Source organism: Pantherophis guttatus, chromosome 17 (assembly GCF_059756535.1).
Source record: "Pantherophis guttatus breed Tessera chromosome 17, ASM5975653v1, whole genome shotgun sequence".
Taxonomy (NCBI): domain Eukaryota; kingdom Metazoa; phylum Chordata; class Lepidosauria; order Squamata; family Colubridae; genus Pantherophis; species Pantherophis guttatus.
The window spans coordinates 6,725,398-6,745,777 of record NC_142079.1 but is presented as its reverse complement, the minus strand read 5'-3'; the positions used below and the strand labels follow the sequence as shown (position 1 = coordinate 6,745,777).

Genomic DNA, 20,380 nt, shown 5'->3' with positions numbered 1-20,380 from the left:
GTTTGTGCCAAGGGCACCATTTCTCACCGGAGGCTCAAAACCCTCCTAACATCTTTCCAGCCACAGGACTGGTTGAAGTATTGCTCCAAACACAGACACCTCTCTAGTTGTCCCCTCCAACCTGAACCTCTCTGGAGATGATGGACGGCAATTGGTTGATTATTTATAATGTTGTTGAAAGAAAAAAAAGAAGCCCTTTTCCCTTTAAGGATTGTTGGAAGGCAGAGTTTTCCCTTTTTGAATTCAAAAACTCCCTCCTTTCTCTTTTCTTCTCTCCTCTCCCCTCCCCTCCTCTCCCTTCTTCTTCTCTCCTTTCCTCTCCACTTCCCTCCCCCTCCCTCCTTTTTCTTCTCTTCTCTCCCCTCCCCTCCTTTCCCCTCTTCTTCTCTCCTGTCCTCTCCACTTCCCTCCTCCTCCCTCCCTCCTTTCTCTTCTCTTCTCTTCTCTTCTCTCCCCTCTTCTTCTCTCCTTTCCTCTCCGCTTCCCTCCCCCTCCCTCCTTTTTCTTCTCTCCTCTTCTCTCCTCTCTCTTCCCCTCTTCTTCTCTCCTTTCCTCTCCACTTCCCTCCCACTCCCTCCTTTTTCTTCTCTTCTCTCCCCTCCCCTCCTTTCCCCTCTTCTTCTCTCCTTTCCTTTCCTCTCCCCTCCCCTCCTCTCTTCTTCTCTCCTGTCCTCTCCACTTCCCTCCCCCTCCCTCCTTTCTCTTCTCTTCTCTTCTCTTTTCTTCTCTCCCCTCCCTTCCTCTCCTCTCCCCTCCTCTCTTCTTCTCTCCTGTCCTCTCCACTTCCCTCCCCCTCCCCTCTCTCCCCTCCTCTCACAGCTGTACCTGGTTAGTGCTCGTATAGGAGATGACAAGGAAGGACTGATATTGTAGGCGTACATTTATACACTTGTCCATCTCCACAATAACGTGACTCTGGGAAGCTTACCAATCATAAAAAAAAAAGATCAACAGAAAAGCACTTAAAATTTTTAAATTATGTGCATTAAAATTTTTAAACTTTGCAAAACACCAGGAACCAATAGAGAGGGATGGGACAGGGGTGAGGGTCCCCTTATCCCACTAGCCATCTCCATTGTGTTTTAGGAGAGTTGGCTCTTCAAAGAAAAAAACCCACCACAGAAACTATGATTATATTGTATAATAGCTGAATCTGGAAAGCCTGATGGATTTTTTTTCTTTCCTTCTCTTTTACACCTTGAGTTTCTTCCTCGTTCCTCCCCTCCCTTTTGGGGGGAAGCTGATGTTTTTTGAATAGCTTCTGCATGTTTCATCAAGGTTATCAGTCAGAGAAAAGGACCTCGCTGTGTTCTCTGAAGATTCTTTCTAAACATTTCATTGTCAATATTACATCTATGCATGGAGTGGTAGCCCTTGCTGAAGGAATTTAAACAAAGGTTGGATGACTAAAATGTCAAGATGATTCTGAAGAGGCTTTTCCAGCATCTGCATTCCATTTTATTAAGTTTAATCTTCTTCTTAAGAGTGAATCTAGAAACCCTTGTGAGTAGTTTAGTACATGCTTTTCGTGCTACAGGTTCTGCTTTTCAAATAGGACTAGGAAACACGGAAGGCCTGTCATCAGGATCTACAGACCCAACATTTTCCAACCTGGGTTCCCTTCCTACAATAGGTACCAATCCAGAAAATGGGTCAATTCAATAGCCAAGCTCATCATCTTGTGTAAAGGATGTTTATGTCAGGGTTCCGACAGACGCCCCAATTAAATCATGAGCCTCCAGCTAAGCTTCAAAATAAATCCAGTTATTTATTAGGAGCTTCATGTTGGCAGGTTCCCAAGTGAAGGCAGCTCTAACCCTACATAATTTATGCCCCAATTATGGCCCTGGTTCCTCCCCCCATCCCAGGGTGCGTCATCAACCACATTCGTCAATGGAGCAATTTCGTGGGTTGTAGAACTCACTCCCCTCCAGCTGCTGTAGGTAACCCTGGGATACAGCCTTGAGAGAGATAAGCATGGAATGTGCATCTGTCTTTGGCTGCCCTGCCATTTCGCCGGTTTCCCATCTCCCCCACCACCACCGGCCTATGGCAACTCAAGAGCAGGCCAAGGATGCTTTGCGAGTTGACAGTTTATTTAGCTAGACATGATGCATGAACCCAACCACTTAGTTTGCAACCTCTATGGGATGTAAAAACTCATCCCACTGGGAGTTAGTAAGTCATTTCAATACATAGGACATAGAATCATTGGGTTGGAAGGGACTTCTGAGGTCTTCTAGTGGCTGCCCCTGCTCAAGGCAGCAGTCTTACTCTATCCCAGTCAAATTGTTGTCTGTTTTTGAAAAATCCCAGTGATGGAGCACCCACAAATTCTGGAGGCCAGCCATTCCGCTCATTGTTCTCACTGTCAGGAAATTTATCCATAGTTCTAAGTTGCTTCTTTCCTTGATTAGTTTCCACCTGTTGCTTCTTGTCCTGCCCTCAGGTGCTTTGGAGAAGAGCTTGACTCCCTCTTCTTTGGGGCAGCCCCTGAGATATTGGAACACTGCTATCATATCTCCCCTAGTCCTTCTTTTCATTAAACTCGACATACCCATCAAACTAAACATCATCCCTTTTCACCTTCTTTCAAAACTTTTGGGATCTCCAGTCTACGATCCTAAACCAAGTTGAAAGTAGAATGTGACTTTAAAAAAAAATAATCCAGAAAATCTCAGCAAAGTCCCTTTGGGAAGGAATGGTTTGGTGACAGGCAAATTAATGAACCTCTAATAAGCTTTAAATTAAATTTAACAATTGTGCTTGCATGGTAGAAGGGCGATTTTCATCTCTTCTCCCGGAAGTGCTGTTATTGCAAATACATTATGTTATAAGCACTCGTTCAATATCCCATTAAAATAATTTTGGTAATAAATCTACCAGCTGATAACCTGTAGGTGAATCGAGCTGTTTGGAAGGAAAGTTTAATTGGCCACCGACACTTCTGGGTTTATGTTACCTAATATTTTTTCCCCAGAGATGATGAAGGTGAGTGGGGGGGGGGCGAGGGATCAGTTAGCTGCCTATGGCTCATGGTATATCAGAGATGGAATTTCCACACTTTTACTGCTAAGGTTCCCCTCGCACATATGTGCTAGTCCTTTCTGACTCTAGGGGGCGGTGCTCATCTCCATTTCAAAGCCAAAGAGCCAGCGCTGTCCGAAGACGTCTCCGTGGTCATGTGGCCGGCAGGACTCAATGCCAAAGGCGCACGGAATGCTGTTAACCTTCCCACCAAAGGTGGTCCCTATTTTCTACTTGCATTTTTTATGTGCTTTCGAACTGCTAGGTTGGCAGAAGCTGGGACAAGTCACAGGAGCTCACTCTGTTACGCAGCACTAGGGATTCGAACTGCCGACCTTTCGATCGACAAGCTCAGCATCTTAGCCACCGAGCCACTGTGTCTCTTAGATTTTTTACTGCTAACTGCAGGCTAATCATTTTTTGCTCCAAGTGTCTGAGAAAGTTCAGTTTTGTTTAAATTTCATTAAAGTGTCGAAAACGTATTGGAATCTGCTAGCCTTCATTCTCCATTAACAATTATTTGCGCTTTCTGTGAACTGTAAAACGAATCCTTCCCATTTAAAAAAGTTCTCTCCAAAAATTTGCATCTCCCAAAACCTTGAACAAGAAAAAGCTTGGTTCAAATTTTTGTGCATCTAAAAAAACTAGCAATGTGACTTATTTTTCATTAGGCTGCTCCAAATATTCCAAAATGTCTTATACATTTTTTAATATAGTCCTTTAACAATCTTTTGTATTGTACCTCATCAATAAATTCTTGCAAAATTATTTTCAGTGCATTCTCTAGAATCTTTGTGAACATCTTGTCGTTCAATCATGATATCAATCTATAGTTTCTTGATAAAATCTTGCCCCTTTTCATTGCTATGTTGGTCTCTTTCTAACTCTCTGACATCTTTCTTCCCTGTAAGGTAAAATTCATCATATTTTGTAAAACCTGTACAGTTCCATTGCTTTTCTGCGGTGATAGTCAAATAGTGGGTTTGCGTAGATCATTGTGAAGACAGAAATAATTCTTATGATTAAGGCTGGGGAATTCTGGGAGTTGAAGTCCACGCATCTTAAAGTTGTATTTGTATTTATTTATTTGCTAAACATGTACAAGATAAACATGGCATTGTTGTGGCCCGTCAGCGGCCTGTGCAGCTAGTAGCTGATTCCGACAGCAAGGAGGCTGGTGTGGTGCTGCGCCAGCAGCCTATGCAGCTGGCACTCGAGTCAGACAATGAGGAGGCTGGAGAAGATGTGGTGCCAGAGGCGGGGATTCAGCCAGGGCCTTCAGAAGCTCCCATAAGTGAAGAGGACGAAGAGAAGGAGCCTCTTCTCGATGCACGGGCGCGCAGAGCTGCCAAAAGGCAGGAGTGGCTCTCAGGAGGAGGTCTCCTCGAGAGTAAGGCTTGGGGCTAATTGGCCACTCCCTTAGCCTATTTAAGGAGGAATGCCGACTGAAGCAATTTGCAGGGAACAACTTCATTCACTCTCCTTCGCGTCCTGATCTTAGTTCTCTTATCAGTTTCCTACAAATTGCTTCTGGGCTTTCTGCCAACCACAGTAAGATTACAATTATTTATTCTTTGGATTCTTGTAGGCTGATAAGAAAGTTAATTAACAGCCTTTATTTGAAAAAGACTGATTTAATTTAGTCAACTAAGGTTTGTACAGACTTTGTGTGTGCTGCCTTCTTTGCGGTCAGTAGCTGGGGCAGAACAGGCATAAGGGATTCTATTGTGAGCAGAGGAGTGGAGTAACTCTTCTCGTGAAATACCTCAGGACCCGCCCAATTGTATTAATGTCCGATATACAGTGTGGATTCCAGGCAGACGAGCTGTATTCGAGAATTGGTCTGGCAAAGGTTTTGTATGCCCTAGTTAGCAGTACAATGTTGCAAAGGTTGAAAATGCTGTATTAAAGTAAGGAGGGAAGGCAATTTTACAACACCTCATTTGTGGCCCATGATGCACTTTGGAATTGCACCGCTGAAACTTGTGGCAAAAAGGCCAAATTTGAATGATGCTATTTTCAGTATAAAATTAGGACAGGAACAGGACTTCAAGGCCTCTATAATCTCCTTGAGATTGACTCCTCGTGACATCATGGATGTGGGTGTATATTTATTGGCATTGTCAACGAAGAGTTGTGTCTTTTTTGACAGTGTTTTGTTTATTTTGAGCTGCGGTGGTGCAATGTTTAGAGCATAGTACTGCAGGCTAGTTCCGCTGACTACCGGCTGCCTGTAATTTGGCAGTTCAAGTCTCACCAGGCTCAAGGTTGAGTTTCCGCCTCCCTTTTAGGGGAAATATTCTGCCCTTTTAATATTTCCTAAAATATTTCATTTTTCTACCCTATTTCCCTGAAAATAATGCATCCCCTGATAATAAGCCCAATTGGGCTTTTGAGCGCAGGCGCTAAAATAAGCCTCCCCCCAAAAATAACCCCTCCCTGAAAATATTTAAACGTAGAGCTGGAAATCAGATAAGACAACAAGAGGAGCCCCATCTTACTCCACGCGCCCCAAAATAATAAGACCTCCCTGAAAATAAGACCAAGCGCTTAATTCGGGGTTCAAAAAAATATAACACAGGGTCTTATTTTCAGAGAAACATGGTAGGAGAGGGGTGGGTGCTAACTTCCTACACTATGATTCTTGATCAGTTGAGTTCTGTTGATTGGGAACACTTCACATCACTTCTTTCTGTAAAAGTTGCTGGTGCATTTCCGGTGCATTTCTGAACTCAGTTCAAAGAAGTTTGTTATGGAGCTACCAGCTGATGCCTTAAGATCACTTGGAACGCCTGATTAGGTCTCCGATTCCATAGAGGAAGTTCTCATTTTAAAAGTTTTGCTTCCTTCCCCTAAAGTCTGAAAAGGTCTCCAAAGAGACCGGTGGCATTAACATTGCCAAGCAACAGACCGCAACGGAATTTTCCATTACAATGTGATGGATTCTGTATTTTCTATTTCTATTTTCAGTCTTTTATTTATAATTCCACACCTGCATTCATAAAGCACTGTATGTCTTTGTTGCAGTCAAGATTTGTTCACTGGAATAGCTGACCTATCCACGCACAACATTGTCTTCGGAAAAGCAGTTTTTCTGGGGGGCCCCAAAATCAGTGCCAAGGCCAATGGTTGGAGCAGCCTAAGACAGGGACTTTTTTGTCGCTACACATAAATTGTGGCTTTTTCATTAGCTTCCACTTTGAGAAGCGTTTGGCTTTCCACGTTTCTCAGAGCGACGGTTCCTTGGAATTTTTAGTACAATTATGCAAAGTGGGCAGGGGTGAAATCCAACAGGTTCTGACAGGTTCTGGAGAACCGGTAGTGGAAATTTAGAATAGTTCAGAGAACTGGAAAATACCACCTCTGGCTGGCCCCAGAGTGGGGTGGGAATGGAGATTTTGCAATATCCTTCCCCCAGGAGTGGGGAGGGAATGGGGATTTTGAATATTGAGTTTTTATGTATACCAAAGACAAATGTAAAATAAAATACAGTATATAAAAAAGAGGAGGAGGAGGAGGAGGAGGAGGAGGAGGAGGAGGAGGAGGAGGAGGAGGAGGAGGAGGAAAGAAGAAGAAGAAGAAGAAGAAGAAGAAGAAGAAGAAGAAGAAGAAGAAGAAGAAGAAGAAGAAGAAGAAGAAGAAGAAGAAGAAGAAGAAGAAGAAGAAGAAGAGGAGGAGGAGGAGAGAAGGAGGAGGAGGAGGAGGAGGAGGAGGAGGAGGAGGAGGAGGAGGAGGAGGAGGAGGAGGAGGAGGAGGAGGAGGAGGAGGAGGTGGTGATGGTGGCTATAAAAATGTCCATCATATGCACACCCTTGAACTGTCTGCTCTTGAAGTCAGGATAATTTTGTCTTTTCCTTTTAGGGGATGGCTATCTCAGTGAGCTTGGCTTGATCCAGACGGGATCAGAGAGCTTATGAAAAGCTACTCTGGCTTTTCAGAAAGTCTTGGGAAAATCTTTGCTCAAAGAGTTCAAAGAACTGGAAACCCCATGCTGAGAATTTATGAATGGAGGCTGGCAGGAAAATAAGAACAAATGCCCCGCCCACCTAAATTCCTTTCTCTCTTTCTTAGACAAAGGATATATAGTGATCTTCCTGAAAGATCAGAGAACCGTGGGGGAGAAAGTTTTCCTTTCCTTGTACCGTAGTCTATATATAGCGTAGCCCCTCCTTGTCAACAACCATCATCTTCAAGAAAAGCGTCAGGGGAACAAAACCGTCGGTTGGCATAGATACTCCAGAAACAAATGTGCCACCTTTGAAATGGACTGCTTTGCCTTCCTTGTAGTAGTAGAACTGGCCCTTGTTTTGGAAAAAAAAAAAGTCTTTATGGGGGGACTAAAATGCAGTGCTTGTAGCAAATGCCAGTTGCAATTGGTATAAACGAATGTCTCATTCTCAAGTCTTCAACGTCACTGATAGAAGAGAATATGTGTAGCTCAGGGTTGAGCTGTGGGGTCCTTGGTGCTCTCTGAGCTTGGTGGTTTTCTTGCAGGCGTTTCATGACCCAACTAGGTAACAGCATCAGTACTAGAAGGGAGTGGGGTTAGCAGAGGAGGAGGAGGAGGAGGAGGAGGAGGAGGAGGAGGAGGAGGAGGAGGAGGAGGAGGAGGAGGAGGAGGAGGAGGAGGAGGAGGAGGGCAGCTGTGGGGTCCTTGGTGCTCTCTGAGCTTGGTGATTTTCTTGCAGAGTTTTATGACCCAAACTAGGTAACATCATCAGTGCTAGAAGGGAGGGGGGTTTGCAGAGGAGGAGGAGGAGGGGAAGTGGGGAGGAGGAGGGGGAGGAGGAGACTATGGAGTTTCCGATGCTCTCTGAGCTTGGTGGTTTTCGTCCAGACCTTTCATTACCCAAACTAGGTAAAATCATCAGTGGTAACCTTAGTATCACTAAGTACAGTAGTGTCCTTAAAGTAGATGGGGCCAACTCTGCCGTTGGGCACAGTGAGTATCTTCTTTAAAAAGAAGATCCTATACTTTGAATAGTTATGTAGATCCAAGCCTTACCTTGAAGATTTCTGGATGCAGAGAATTCAACAAAACAGGTGTGATTCCTCCAAGGTGTGTTTTTTTTCCTAAAGAGCAACAGCCACATCAACTTCCACCAAATTCTTACAATCCCCAGCGACGTCCATTCCCCATACATCCCTGAGGAAAACCAGACGGGTGCCTCTTTGTTAAGAGTCGGCGATCAGATCAAGAGCCTTGGTGGCGCAGCAGACTAAAGCACTGTTAAGTAACATCAGCTGCCTGCAATTACTGCAAGTTCAGATCTCACCAGGCTCAAGGTTGACTCAGCCTTCCATCCTTCCGAGGTAGGTAAAATGAGGACCCAGATTGTGGGGGCAATAAACTGACTTTGTATAAAAAAGAACACCGCTTGGGGGGCCGAAAGCCCTACTAAGCAGGGATATACAAAAGTATGAAGGCTATTGCTTAACGCATTGTAAGCCGCCCTGAGTCTCCGGAAAAGCGCGGCATTTAAATCGAACCAATAAATCAAACCAATAAATAAATAAAACCCCAAATCCTTTCTCGTCTTCCTCTGTCGCCACATTTCTTCAAAACGGGCAGCGTCATATGGCTGGCATAAGCTGCCCTAATTTTCAGCATCTCCGGGCTTTGATATAGCTCCCCGGGGCCCTTTTTGATTAACCGTTTCAGTAATTAGCTTCTTTAAAAGCATCTTTATAGGTCTCTTCCTAGAGGGAAGGGGGAAATGAATCTGCCCCGTGGGAGAAATCGTGGGGGGTGGGGGGTGGGGGGAAGGAGGATTAGCGTGTAACTTGATTTCAATTTGAGATTGGCTTGGGCTTTAAACATCAGAGGTAGGATAGATGGAGGCTCAGAGCTGGTTTTGTTTGTTTTCTGGTTTTATTAATATTGCATTAACCTTGGCTTTCTTTAACTGTAATGGAAGGCACCGTCTTTGCTGTTTGCATTTATTTACAGCTTCACTACTCGGTAAACTGCTTAGAAAGACCTATAAAGCACTGTGAAGTGGCATATAAGTCTAAGTGCTATTGCTATGCTCTTCCTTTTCTCCTTTCTCCTTCCTTCCTTCCTTCCTTCCTTCCTTCCTTCCTTCCTTCCTTCCTTCCTTCCTTCCTTGGTGCACAGTGGTTAATATATGTATATGTATATATATATATATATGCATATTCTTTCTAGCCAGGTTTTACCTACGTAAACTAAGTTGTTCTACAGCCCTGGTTCTGTGAAATCTCATTCACAAGTTTCTGGGCCTTTTTTCTGCTGACAAACTGCAACTCTGTGTTGCTGAGATTTGTGAATGAGATTTCACAGAACCAGGGCTGTAGAACAACTTAGTTTACGTAGGTAAAACCTGGCTAGAAAGAATATGCACATAAAAGCCTACGAAAAAGAAAAAGACATATCTATCTATCTATCTATCTATCTATCTATCTATATATATATATATACTAAATAATAATAATAATAGTAAAACTGCTCCAAATGAAAGCGTTCCCTTATTTAAACACTTTGGAAATCAGAGGGAAGACCACGATTCTATTTTATTTATCGGTTATAATCTCTACATCTCCTTCCACACTAGCCCATGTATGGGCATCAGCAAAACAAAAGATGCAAATGATGAAGTGCACTTGACAACGGAGTCATGCAAATGTCACAATTATGTACTTCTATCAGAGGTCAGGAGTCAAGCTCATAATTGCTGCGGTGGTGTAATTATGTCACCGTGTCCCTCTTTTGGCAGCCTGTTGGCTTGCCTGGATTTAACAGCTGATTCCAATCCCCAAAAAGCAAGCGAAGTAACCAGAAATTAGGGCCGTTTTGATCTCCCAAAAATGAGACTTGAAATGAACAGGAGCACAAACCTCGTCCCTCCCCAAAAATACATTGAAAGGAGCTGCCTCTTTTTCTGGGGCTCGCAGAGCATTTGCACAATCCTGGGGGAAAACAAATGTGGTACAGCTAGTCCTCTACTTACGACAACAATGGACTCCAAAATTTTCCGTCGCTAAGCGAGGCATTTGTTAAGTGAGTCTTGCCCCGTTTTAGGACCTTTCTTGCCCCAGCTGTTAAGTGAATCATTGCCGTTGATGAGTTCGTAACCAGGTTGTGAAGTGAATCTGGCTTCCCCGTTGACTTTGTTTGTCAGAAGGTCGCAAAACGGGATCGCGTGACTTTGGGACACAGCAACGGTCGTAAGTATGAACCGGTGGCCAAGCATCTGGATTTTGGCATGGTGATGCTTTGAAGGTCGTCACTGTAAAAAACAATCATAATTTGCTTTTTTTCAGTGCCGCTGCAACTTTGAATGGTCACTAAATGAACTATTGTAAATTGAGGACTACCTGTATTTTTCTCCAAGTGCTACATTTGCAAACCAACAGCCTCTAAAGTCCCGTGAGTAGTGGGTGGGGAATCTGATACTCTGCCCTGCCCAGTCTTCAGCTTCAGTTCCGCTGGCTTTCATGCCTAAAGCAGGATTAGAACTCGCCATCTCTGGGTGATTTGGCCCAAAGTCACCCATCCTGCTCTCATGAGTAAATCAGGATTAGCATGTCAACTCGCAAAGCATCTCTGGCCTGCTCTCAAGTTGCCATAGGCAAGGGGGATGAGAAAATGGCGAAGCAGCACGGCAGCCAAAAACAAAAGCACATTCCAGACATATCTCTCTCAAGGCTGTCTCCCAGGGTTACCCACAGCGGCTGGAGGGGAGTGATCTCTACAACCCACGAAATTGCTCCGTTGCCAAATGTGACTGATGACACACCCTGGGGGGAGGGGGGAAACAGGGTCAAGTCTCGGCTGTAAATTACGTGGGTTCGGAGTTGGCTTCATTTGGAAAGTGCTGACATGAATCTCCTAATAAATAACTGGATTTCTTTGAAGCTTGGCTCAAGGCTCATGATTTAATTAGGGCATTCATCGGAAACCTGACATAGAACTCACTTGTCTCCCGCTTTCTAGACTTATCCGACATTTATTTTCTTCCATGATCAGCTAGAGATCTCTGTGAAGTTCAGATGCTGGATTTGAAGGCAGAATATCTTTGCTCATACGTCTGTTTTAAATTATCTTGGAAACCTCCCTCTTGCGTCCGACTAATAGCACAGGTGAGCAGAAACCGACCTCGGTTAAAAGGTCAGGATTTGATTAACCCATCACACATTCAGTTGGATGTCATCTTTGATCTTCACGCAGAGCCATTATGGCTGGTGGCCATCAGTAGCTTTATCCGCCATTGTTATTTCTTAACTTTTTCTTCATGCATCTGTCTAACTTAGTGGCTATCTCCACATTCTGAGCTTGCTAGATAAATCCTGTTGCAAGCGTAGACTTAGGTGCAATCATACGGAAACCGTTTGCGAAAGCTGTGAACCTCTTGTACACACTTAAAAGTCCAGGCCACTTGGGAACGTCATTAATAAAAAGTGCACCTGCTAATTAGATTTCTTTCTTTCCTTTTTTTTTTTTTTAAAAAAAAGTCTGAAGATGTTAGTACTTCATTTCATTTTTATGAAATCGGCTGCCACAAAAGGCGTTAATAGCCATTATCTTGGATTGGCTTGGAAAAGGAATGAGATAAATTCACAAAGGCTCCATGTTCATCCGTAACCTCAGTAGAATAGAATAGAATAGAATAGAATAGAATAGAATAGAATAGAGTAGAGTAGAGTAGAGTAGAGTAGAGTAGAGTAGAGTAGAGTAGAGTAGAGTAGAGTAGAGTAGAGTAGAGTAGAATAATAGGATAGGATAGGATAGGATAGGATAGGATAGGATAGGATAGGATAGGATAGGATAGGGAAGGAGAAGGAGAAGGAGAAGGAGAAGGAGAAGGAGAAGGAGGGAAAGAAAAGGTAGTAGGAGAAGAATGAGAGAAGTAGAAGCAAAAGGAACAGAAATAGAATAGAATAGAATAGAATAGAATAGAATAGAATAGAATAGAATAGAATAGAATAGAATAGAATAGAATGATGGGGGGATAGGGATAGCCCTGAGTCTCCGGAAAAGGGCGGCATATAAATCGAACCAATAAATAAATAAATAAATAGGTGGAAGGGACATTGGAGGTCTTCTAGTCCAGCCCTCTGCTCCTGCAGGAGAGCCTATGCCATTTCAGACAAATGGCTGTCCAATCTCTCCTTTAAAACTTCCAGTGTTGGAGCATTCACAATTTCTGGAGGCAAGTTGTTCCACTGGTTAATTGTTCTAACTGTCAGGAAATTTCTCCTTAGTTCTAAGTTGCTTCTCTCCTTGATGAGTTCCCATCCATTGCTTCTTCTCCTGCCCTCAGGTGGTTTGGAGAAGAGCTTGAGACTCTCTTCTTTGTGGCAGCCCCTGAGATATCGGAACACTGCTATCATGTCTCCCCTAGTCCTTCTTTCAAATCTAAGGCAGGATTAGAATTCACAGTCTTCTGGTAATTGGCCCAAAGTCACCCAACTGGCTTTCATGTCTAAAGCAGGACTAGAATTCATAGTCTACTGATGATTGACCCAAAGTCACCCAGCTGGCTTTCAAATCTAAGGCTGGACTAGAATTCACAGTCTCCTGGTGATTGACTCAAAGTCACCCAACTGGTTTTCATGCCTAAGGCGGGACTAGAATTCACAGTCTCCTGGCGATTGACTCAAAGTCACCCAACTGGTTTTCATGCCTAAGGCGGGACTAGAATTCACAGTCTCCTGGCGATTGACTCAAAGTCACCCAACTGGCTTTCATGCCTAAGGCGGGACTAGAATTCACAGTCTCCTGGTGATTGACTCAAAGTCACCCAACTGACTTTCATGCCTAAGGCGGGACTAGAATTCACAGTCTCCTGGCGATTGACTCAAAGTCACCCAACTGGCTTTCATGCCTAAGGCGGGACTAGAATTCACAGTCTCCTGGTGATTGACTCAAAGTCACCCAACTGGCTTTCAAATCTAAGGCGGGACTAGAGCTCACAGTCTCCTGATTTCTAGCCTGGTAGCTTAACCAGTAGACCAAACTGGCTCTATGTCCTGTGAGTGTCTACAACTGCAGATTTGTCAGAGGAAGCCATTTTTGGTACCCGAAGGCATGCCACTAGGTGGTCCATCTTTTCTTACTAGGTTGGGCTGATTTCCCCCCAGACCACCTGTTTTCCCATCTCGAAATATGCCCACCCCCCTCTGTGCTTGGCAGGAAAATATTTCCAGTCTTGCAAACGGGTCTGTTGCTGATTATTAGACGCCTCTCTATTGAATTAGTTCTTTTCTCTATCCAAATGAGGGGGTGGAGAGGACTAATGAGATTTTCATTAGCTAAGAGTGATGTAAAACATTCCAACGTCCCAATCTGGAACAGAATATCAAACCCACTGGCATTCTTCTAGTATTGCTTCATCGGGTCTCGCTTCTTTTCACTTCTCGGCTCTTTCCAGTCCAGAAACTAAATTTACCCTTTGATGTAACTTTCCCCCCACCTCCCCACATCCCTTGTTTTAGAGCCAGATCGATTCCCAGATCTAGCAGTCCGTAAAGGTAAAGGTTCCCCTCGCACATATGGGCTAGTCGTTCCCGACTCTTAAGGGGCGGTGCTCATGGATTTTTTTTCTTTTCTTCTCTTTTACACCTTGAGTTTCTTCCTCGTTCCTCCCCTCCCTTTTGGGGGGAAGCTGATGTTTTTTGAATAGCTTCTGCATGTTTCATCAAGGTTATCAGTCAGAGAAAAGGACCTCGCTGTGTTCTCTGAAGATTCTTTCTAAACATTTCATTGTCAATATTACATCTATGCATGGAGTGGTAGCCCTTGCTGAAGGAATTTAAACAAAGGTTGGGTGACTAAAATGTCAAGATGATTCTGAAGGGGCTTTTCCAGCATCTGCATTCCATTTTATTAAGTTTAATCTTCTTCTTAAGAGTGAATCTAGAAACCCTTGTGAGTAGTTTAGTACATGCTTTTCGTGCTACAGGTTCTGCTTTTCAAATAGGACTAGGAAACACGGAAGGCCTGTCATCAGGATCTACAGACCCAACATTTTCCAACCTGGGTTCCCTTCCTACAATAGGTACCAATCCAGAAAATGGGTCAATTCAATAGCCAAGCTCATCATCTTGTGTAAAGGATGTTTATGTCAGGGTTCCGACAGACGCCCCAATTAAATCATGAGCCTCGAGCTAAGCTTCAAAATAAATCCAGTTATTTATTAGGAGCTTCATGTCGGCAGGTTCCCAAGTGAAGGCAGCTCTGACCCTACATAATTTATGCCCTAATTATGACCCTGGTTCCTCCCCCACCCCAGGGTGCGTCATCAACCACATTCGTCAATGGAGCAATTTCGTGGGTTGTAGAGGTCACTCCCCCCCAGCTGCTGTAGATAACCCTGGGATACAGCCTTGAGAGAGATAAGCATGGAATGTGCATCTGTCTTTGGCTGCCCTGCCATTTCGCCGGTTTCCCATCTCCCCCCCCCCCCCCCCGGCCTGTGGCAACTCGAGAGCTTCTTGTCCTACCCTCAGGTACTTTGGAGAAGAGCTTGACTCCCTCTTCTTTGGGGCAGCCCCTGAGATATCGCAGCACTGCTATCATGTCTCCCCTAGTCCTTCTTTTCATTAAACTAGACATACCCAGACATACTTAACAATAGTGAAAAGAACAGTCATAAAACGGGGCAAAGTTTGCTTAATAAATGTCTCATTTAGCAACAGGAACGTTATGCTCTCTTGTGGTTCGTAAGTCGAGGAATATCAGTACCCCCCTTTTTTCCAGCTCTTTCTTTTGGGTATTTAGTGCCAGGCCACTAACAGAAATGAAACAGCCAAGGGGTTCCTTTGTCTATAACCCCAAAACAATGACCCAGCGTTGGCTGACTTCCAGCCCAAAGCTCTGCGTTGGATTTTGGAGCAATCCTTAATTTGAAGGAGACCCTTGGAATTTGCAAAAGCGAAGAACGATACCTCTTAAATCTCCCCCCTGCCCCACTTTGCCTGTTCTTTCTCAGCCTCCCTTGTTTTGATCAGGTGAAGAACTCTTGATCACAAACAGAAGGTGTATCCTCTCCCTCTCTCTCTCTCTCTCTCTCCCCCTCCCTCTCTCTCTCTCCCTCCCTCTCTCTCTCTCTCTCTCCCTCTGTGCATGAGTGAGTGTGAGTGCGCGCGCGCAAACGCACACTCATGCAATTGTTGCCATGGATATGAGGAGCAATTGCAAAGATGGAACAACAATGTTCAACCTGAGTTCTCACTGTACCTTGAAGAAGGTAGGGGGGAAATGGGGAGGGGCAGAAGAGATGGAGATTAAAATTGCAGGCATGACTGAAAATTGTTGTTGTTAGTTGCGAAGTCGTGTCCAACCAATCGTGATCCCCTGGACAATGTTCCTCCAGGCCTTCCTGTCCTCTACCATCTTCTGGAGTCCATTGAAGCTCAGGCCGACTGCTTCAGTGACTCCATCCAGCCATCTCGTTCTCTGCCGTCTCCTTCTTCTTCTTTTGCCCTCCATCGTTCCCAGCATTAGGCTCTTCTCCAGGGAGTCCTTCCTTCTCCTTAGGTGGCCAAAGGATTTGAGTTTCCTCTTCAGGATCTGGCCTTCTGAAGAGCAGTCAGGGTTGATCTCCTCTAGGACTGACCGGTTGGATCGCCTTGCAGTCCAAGGGACTCGCAGGAATCTCCTCCAGCACCAGAGTTCAAAGGCCTCCATTCTTTGGCGCTCAGCCTTCCTTATGGTCCAACTTTCCCAGCCATACGTTGCAACTGGGAAAACCGTAGCCTTGACTATACGCACTTTTGTTGGCAGGGTGATGTCTCTGCTTTTTAGTATGCTGTCTAGATTTGCCATAGCTTTCCACCCCAGGTGCAAGCGTCTTTTAATTTCTTGGCTGCAGTCCCCATCTGCGGTGATCTTGGAACCCAGGAAAATAAAATCTGTCACTACCTCCATTTCTTCCCCATCTATTTGCCAGGAATTCAGTGGGCTGGGTGTCATAATCTTAGTGACTGAAAATTAATGCCCCCTTTTCTTAATGGGGCAAAGTGGGGTCTATCTCCTCATGTTCATCTGGAACATGGGGTCCAACCTTGCCTGGGCCGCTTTGAATGAAGAGAAATTGGGTCCAAGTAAATAAATATAATATAGTTAATATATATATAAACACATATTTTTTTTTGTATCTTGTGGGGCCTCATTATTAGCTGTCCAGGGCCACATGGGGCCCATAGGCTGATTGGATCTAGAATGATAGAAGAAGGGATTCTTTGAGAAGAAGGATCAAAACTGTTCCTATAGGATTATATTCCTGTTCTTGTAGGAGATGAACAGATCGAGCCTGAAGGAGGGGTCAAACGTGTCACCAGTCTCGAATCTAAGAGATCTGTCCCTTGCAGCTCTGTTAATCTGAATCTATCTAAGTCCAGCCCACTTTGAGCTCCATTGACTCTTACCTACCACCAATTTGCTTTGACCGTTACTAGCTCAGATTCTTGTAGTGACCTTAATCTTCCGTGAACCTTTATATTCATTTGAACTGCCTGGATTCCCTGATTTCTCACGCTTGATCAAATTGGTTCAATTTACACATCTTGTCTGATCATTGTTTATGGAACAAACCACAATAGGCTTCCACCCAGTTGAAGCCATTCATTATTTAGAGACGAGGCCAGGGGTAAAATTCACTTACCTTTCCCTACCAGCTTGCAAATGTTAGTGTCCGTGCCTCCTTCGCACATGCACAGAACCTTCTGCTCATACTCAGAGGGTCAAAAACGGGACGTGATGACATCCGGGCGGGTAGGCAGAGCTTCCTTCCGCCAGAGCTACTGGATCACGCGATCCGGATAGATCCAGCTGAATTTCACCACTGGACAAGGCTTGCAAGATTCACTCACTGCTCTACGCTGGAATAAACCAACTCCAGAATACTGTAGTTTATTGAGCTGCCGCACAGTGGTTAGAGTGCAGTACTGCAGGCTACTTCTGCTGACTGCCGGCTGCCTGCAATTTGGCAGTTCGAATCTCACCAAGCTCAAGGTTGACTCAGCCTTCCATCTTTCTGAGGTGGTTAAAATGAGGACGCAAATTGTTGGGGGGCCATAGGCTGATTCTGTGAACTGCTTAGAGAGGGCTGTAAAAGCATTGTAAAGCGGTATATAAGTCTAAGTGCTATTGCTATTGCTATTATTGCAATGGACTGAGCTATACCCACAAGGGGATTAAGTAGCCCAGGATAAAGCAGGGTGTCTCCATGGTTTTTATTTTATTTCTTTATTTGTATGCTGCCTATATTATTATTACAAATAACTCAAGGCAGTGAATATATCCAACACACCTCTTCCTCCTCCAATTTTCCCCACAACAATCACCACCCTGTAAGGTGAATTGGGCTGAAAGCAGTGGTGAAATCCAATTTTTTTTTACTACCGGTTCTGTGGGCGTGGCTTGGTGGGCGTGGCTTGGTGGGCATGGCAGGGGAAGGATACTGCAAAATCTCCATTTCCACCCCACTCCAGGGGAAGGATACTGCAAAATCCCCATTCCCTCCCCACTCCTGGGGGAAAGGACACTGCAAAATCCCCATTCCTTCCCCAATCCTGGGGGAAGGATATTGCAAAATCTCCATTCCCACCCCACTCTGGGGCCAGCCAAAGGTGGTATTTGCCGGTTCTCTGAACTGCGCAAAATTTCCGCTACCGGTTCTCCAGAACCTATCAGAACCTGTTGGATTTCACCCCTGGCTGAGAGAGAAAATAGGGATTGGCCCAAAGTCACCCAGCTGGCCTTCATGGCTAAGGCAGAACTAGAACTCACCATCTCCCAGTTTCCAGCCTGGCACCTTAACCACTAGACTCTCATCAACTTGCTGCTCCCACTTTTGACCCAGGTTTTCTTTCCGTTTTCACATTGCAAAAAAAAAACCCTGACTTTGAGGAGAGGGCAGAAAAAGCTTTGGTGCTCCAAATGTCAATGGCCATAACCTTCTAGCTTATTTTAGTTTTTCAATTAAAAAAAAGAAAGAAAAAGTTTTACCATCTGCAGTTCTATTTTAGCAGAGCACACCCATTCTTATATTTCTGTACATGGTTCTGACCAGTTCTGGTAGTCAATTTCGGTAGCGGAAATTTTGAGTAGTTCAAAGAACCGGTAGTAAAAATTCTGACTGGCTCAGCCCCCATCTATTCTCTGCCTCCCAAGTCCCAGCTGATCGGGAGGAAATGGGGATTTTGCCGTAACCTTCCCCTGGAGTGGGTGGGAATGGGGATTTTACAGTATCCTTCCCCTTCCCCTTCCACGCCCACCAAGCCACGCCCACCAAGCCATGCCACGCCCACCAAGCCACACCCACAGAACCGATAGTTAAAAAAAATTGAAACCCACCACTGCATGGTACACATATAAGGCATACATCGTCAGCTAAGTTTTGTTTAGAGTTCAGTTTTGCTCATCCTTAAAAACTGGCTCCACCAATCTCAGCGTTGGTTCAAAGGGATGATGGATCTTCAGTTTGGATGGCTGTTTTGTTCTGAACTTCTGATGGTGATTTGTTTTGTTTTTTAAAAAACGCCTTTACTGTATTTTTACGGTGCGTTTTGTAGTCTACTCGAGAACGTAACAAATTAGCGCAACCTAGAAATGTCATCAGTCAATAAGTTATGAATAAAACACCTTTCATAACAAGCTGAGGGGACAAGCCCCAGTTTTACGTATCATGGAGTGGTTAAGATGCTGAACTGGCAGTGAGAAATCACCTGGGGACACGGAAGAGCCAGGGGTGAAATCCAGCAGGTTCTGACAGGTTCTGAAAAACCGGTAGCGGAAATTTTGAGCAGTTCAGAGAACCGGCAAATACCACCTCTGGCTGGCCTCAGAGTGGGGAGGGAATGGGGATTTTGCATATCCTTCCCCCAGGAGTGGGGAGGGAATGGGGATTTTGCAGGATCCTGCCACGCCCACCAAGCCACACCACGCCCACTAAGCCACGCCCACAGAACCCGTAGTAAAAAAATTGGGTTTTCATCACTGGGAAGAGCCCTGGCTTATTTGGGGCCAATTGTTCACTCTCCATCTAGTCTACCTAACAGGGTTGTGCGGCAGGAAAATAGGAGGAAGAAATACTATCTATGTTTCCCTTGGCCTCATTATTTACTTAGCAAAGATTTAATGAACATTGGAGATGTTTATTTTACTTTACATTTGGAATCATTCATCGTCTTATCAATGGAGACCGTAGTATTAGAAGAATCAGCAGCAATCTCTCTCTCCATATTACTTTCTACGCAGGAATATAATTTCTATTTTTATTTATTACCTAACTTTATTATTTCTGTAAATAACCCAAGGCAGTAAACATACTCAATACTGCTTCTTCTTCCTATTTTTCCCTATAACAACAACTCTGTGAGGTAGGGTGGGCAGAGACAGCGTGGCTGGCTTGTTTTCATGACTAAGGCAAGACTAGAGCTCACCATCTCCTGATGGCTGGCCTAAAGTCACCCAGCTGGGTTTCATGCCTAAAGTGGGACTAGAACTCCCAGTCTCCTGGTGATTGGTCCAAAGTCACCCAGCCAGCTTTTGTCTAAGGCAGGACTAGAACTCACCATCTCCTGGTGGCTGGCCTGAAGTCACCCAGCTGGGTTTCATGCCTAAGGTGGGACTAGAACTCCCAGTCTCCTGGTGATTTGCCCAAAGTCACCCAGATGATTTTCATACTTAAGGCGGGACTAGAACTCCCAGTCTCCTGGTGATTGGTCCAAAGTCACCCAGCCAGCTTTCATGCCTAAGGCAGAACTAGAACTTTCAACCCCCTGGCTTCTAGCCTAGTGCCCTAACACTAGACCACACTAGGCTCTTTTCTTTCTGGTCTTTCTTTGTCCTCATTTGCTTAGTTACTGTGAGAACTGAATGCTGGGTTAGAGCCCCTTTGCTTTCAATCAGCACTGCTTCTTCTGTCCTCGAACGTAGCATTTTGAACCCCTGAAAAGACAATGCAGATATTAAGTGGGAACGCCTGGAATCTATTCACACCATTGTGCTTCAAGGTAAAAGTAAAGACACACTGTGCTTGCCAATTAGCTCCGTTTATTTCCCTGATTTTGGTTTACGCTGGATTCCATGGCTTCGTTTTCTCTTTCCTCTTCCATTTTTACACCTTGAAGTAACCGGACAATAATAGCAAGTATTTTAAAGGACTTGAGAGCAAAATACAAAAATACTCTCTCCCTCTCTCTCTTGCTCTCCCTCTCCCTCCCCCTCCCCCTCCCTCCCTCCCTCTCCCTCCCCTTCCCTCCCTCTCCCTCTCTCTCTTGCTCCCCCTCTCCCTCTCTTCCTCCCTCCCTCTCTCCCTCCCCCTTTCCCTTCCTCCCTATCTCCCCTTCCCTCTCTCCCTCTTTCTCTTGCTCCCCCTCTCCT

General features: G+C 44.8%; 1 protein-coding gene across 1 annotated transcript in view; it reads left to right on the top strand.

Moving 5' to 3' along the window:
* NOS1 (nitric oxide synthase 1) overlaps positions 1 to 20,380 on the top strand; it is a 181,945-nt gene that overhangs the window by 32,839 nt on the left and 128,726 nt on the right. The window lies entirely within an intron of this gene.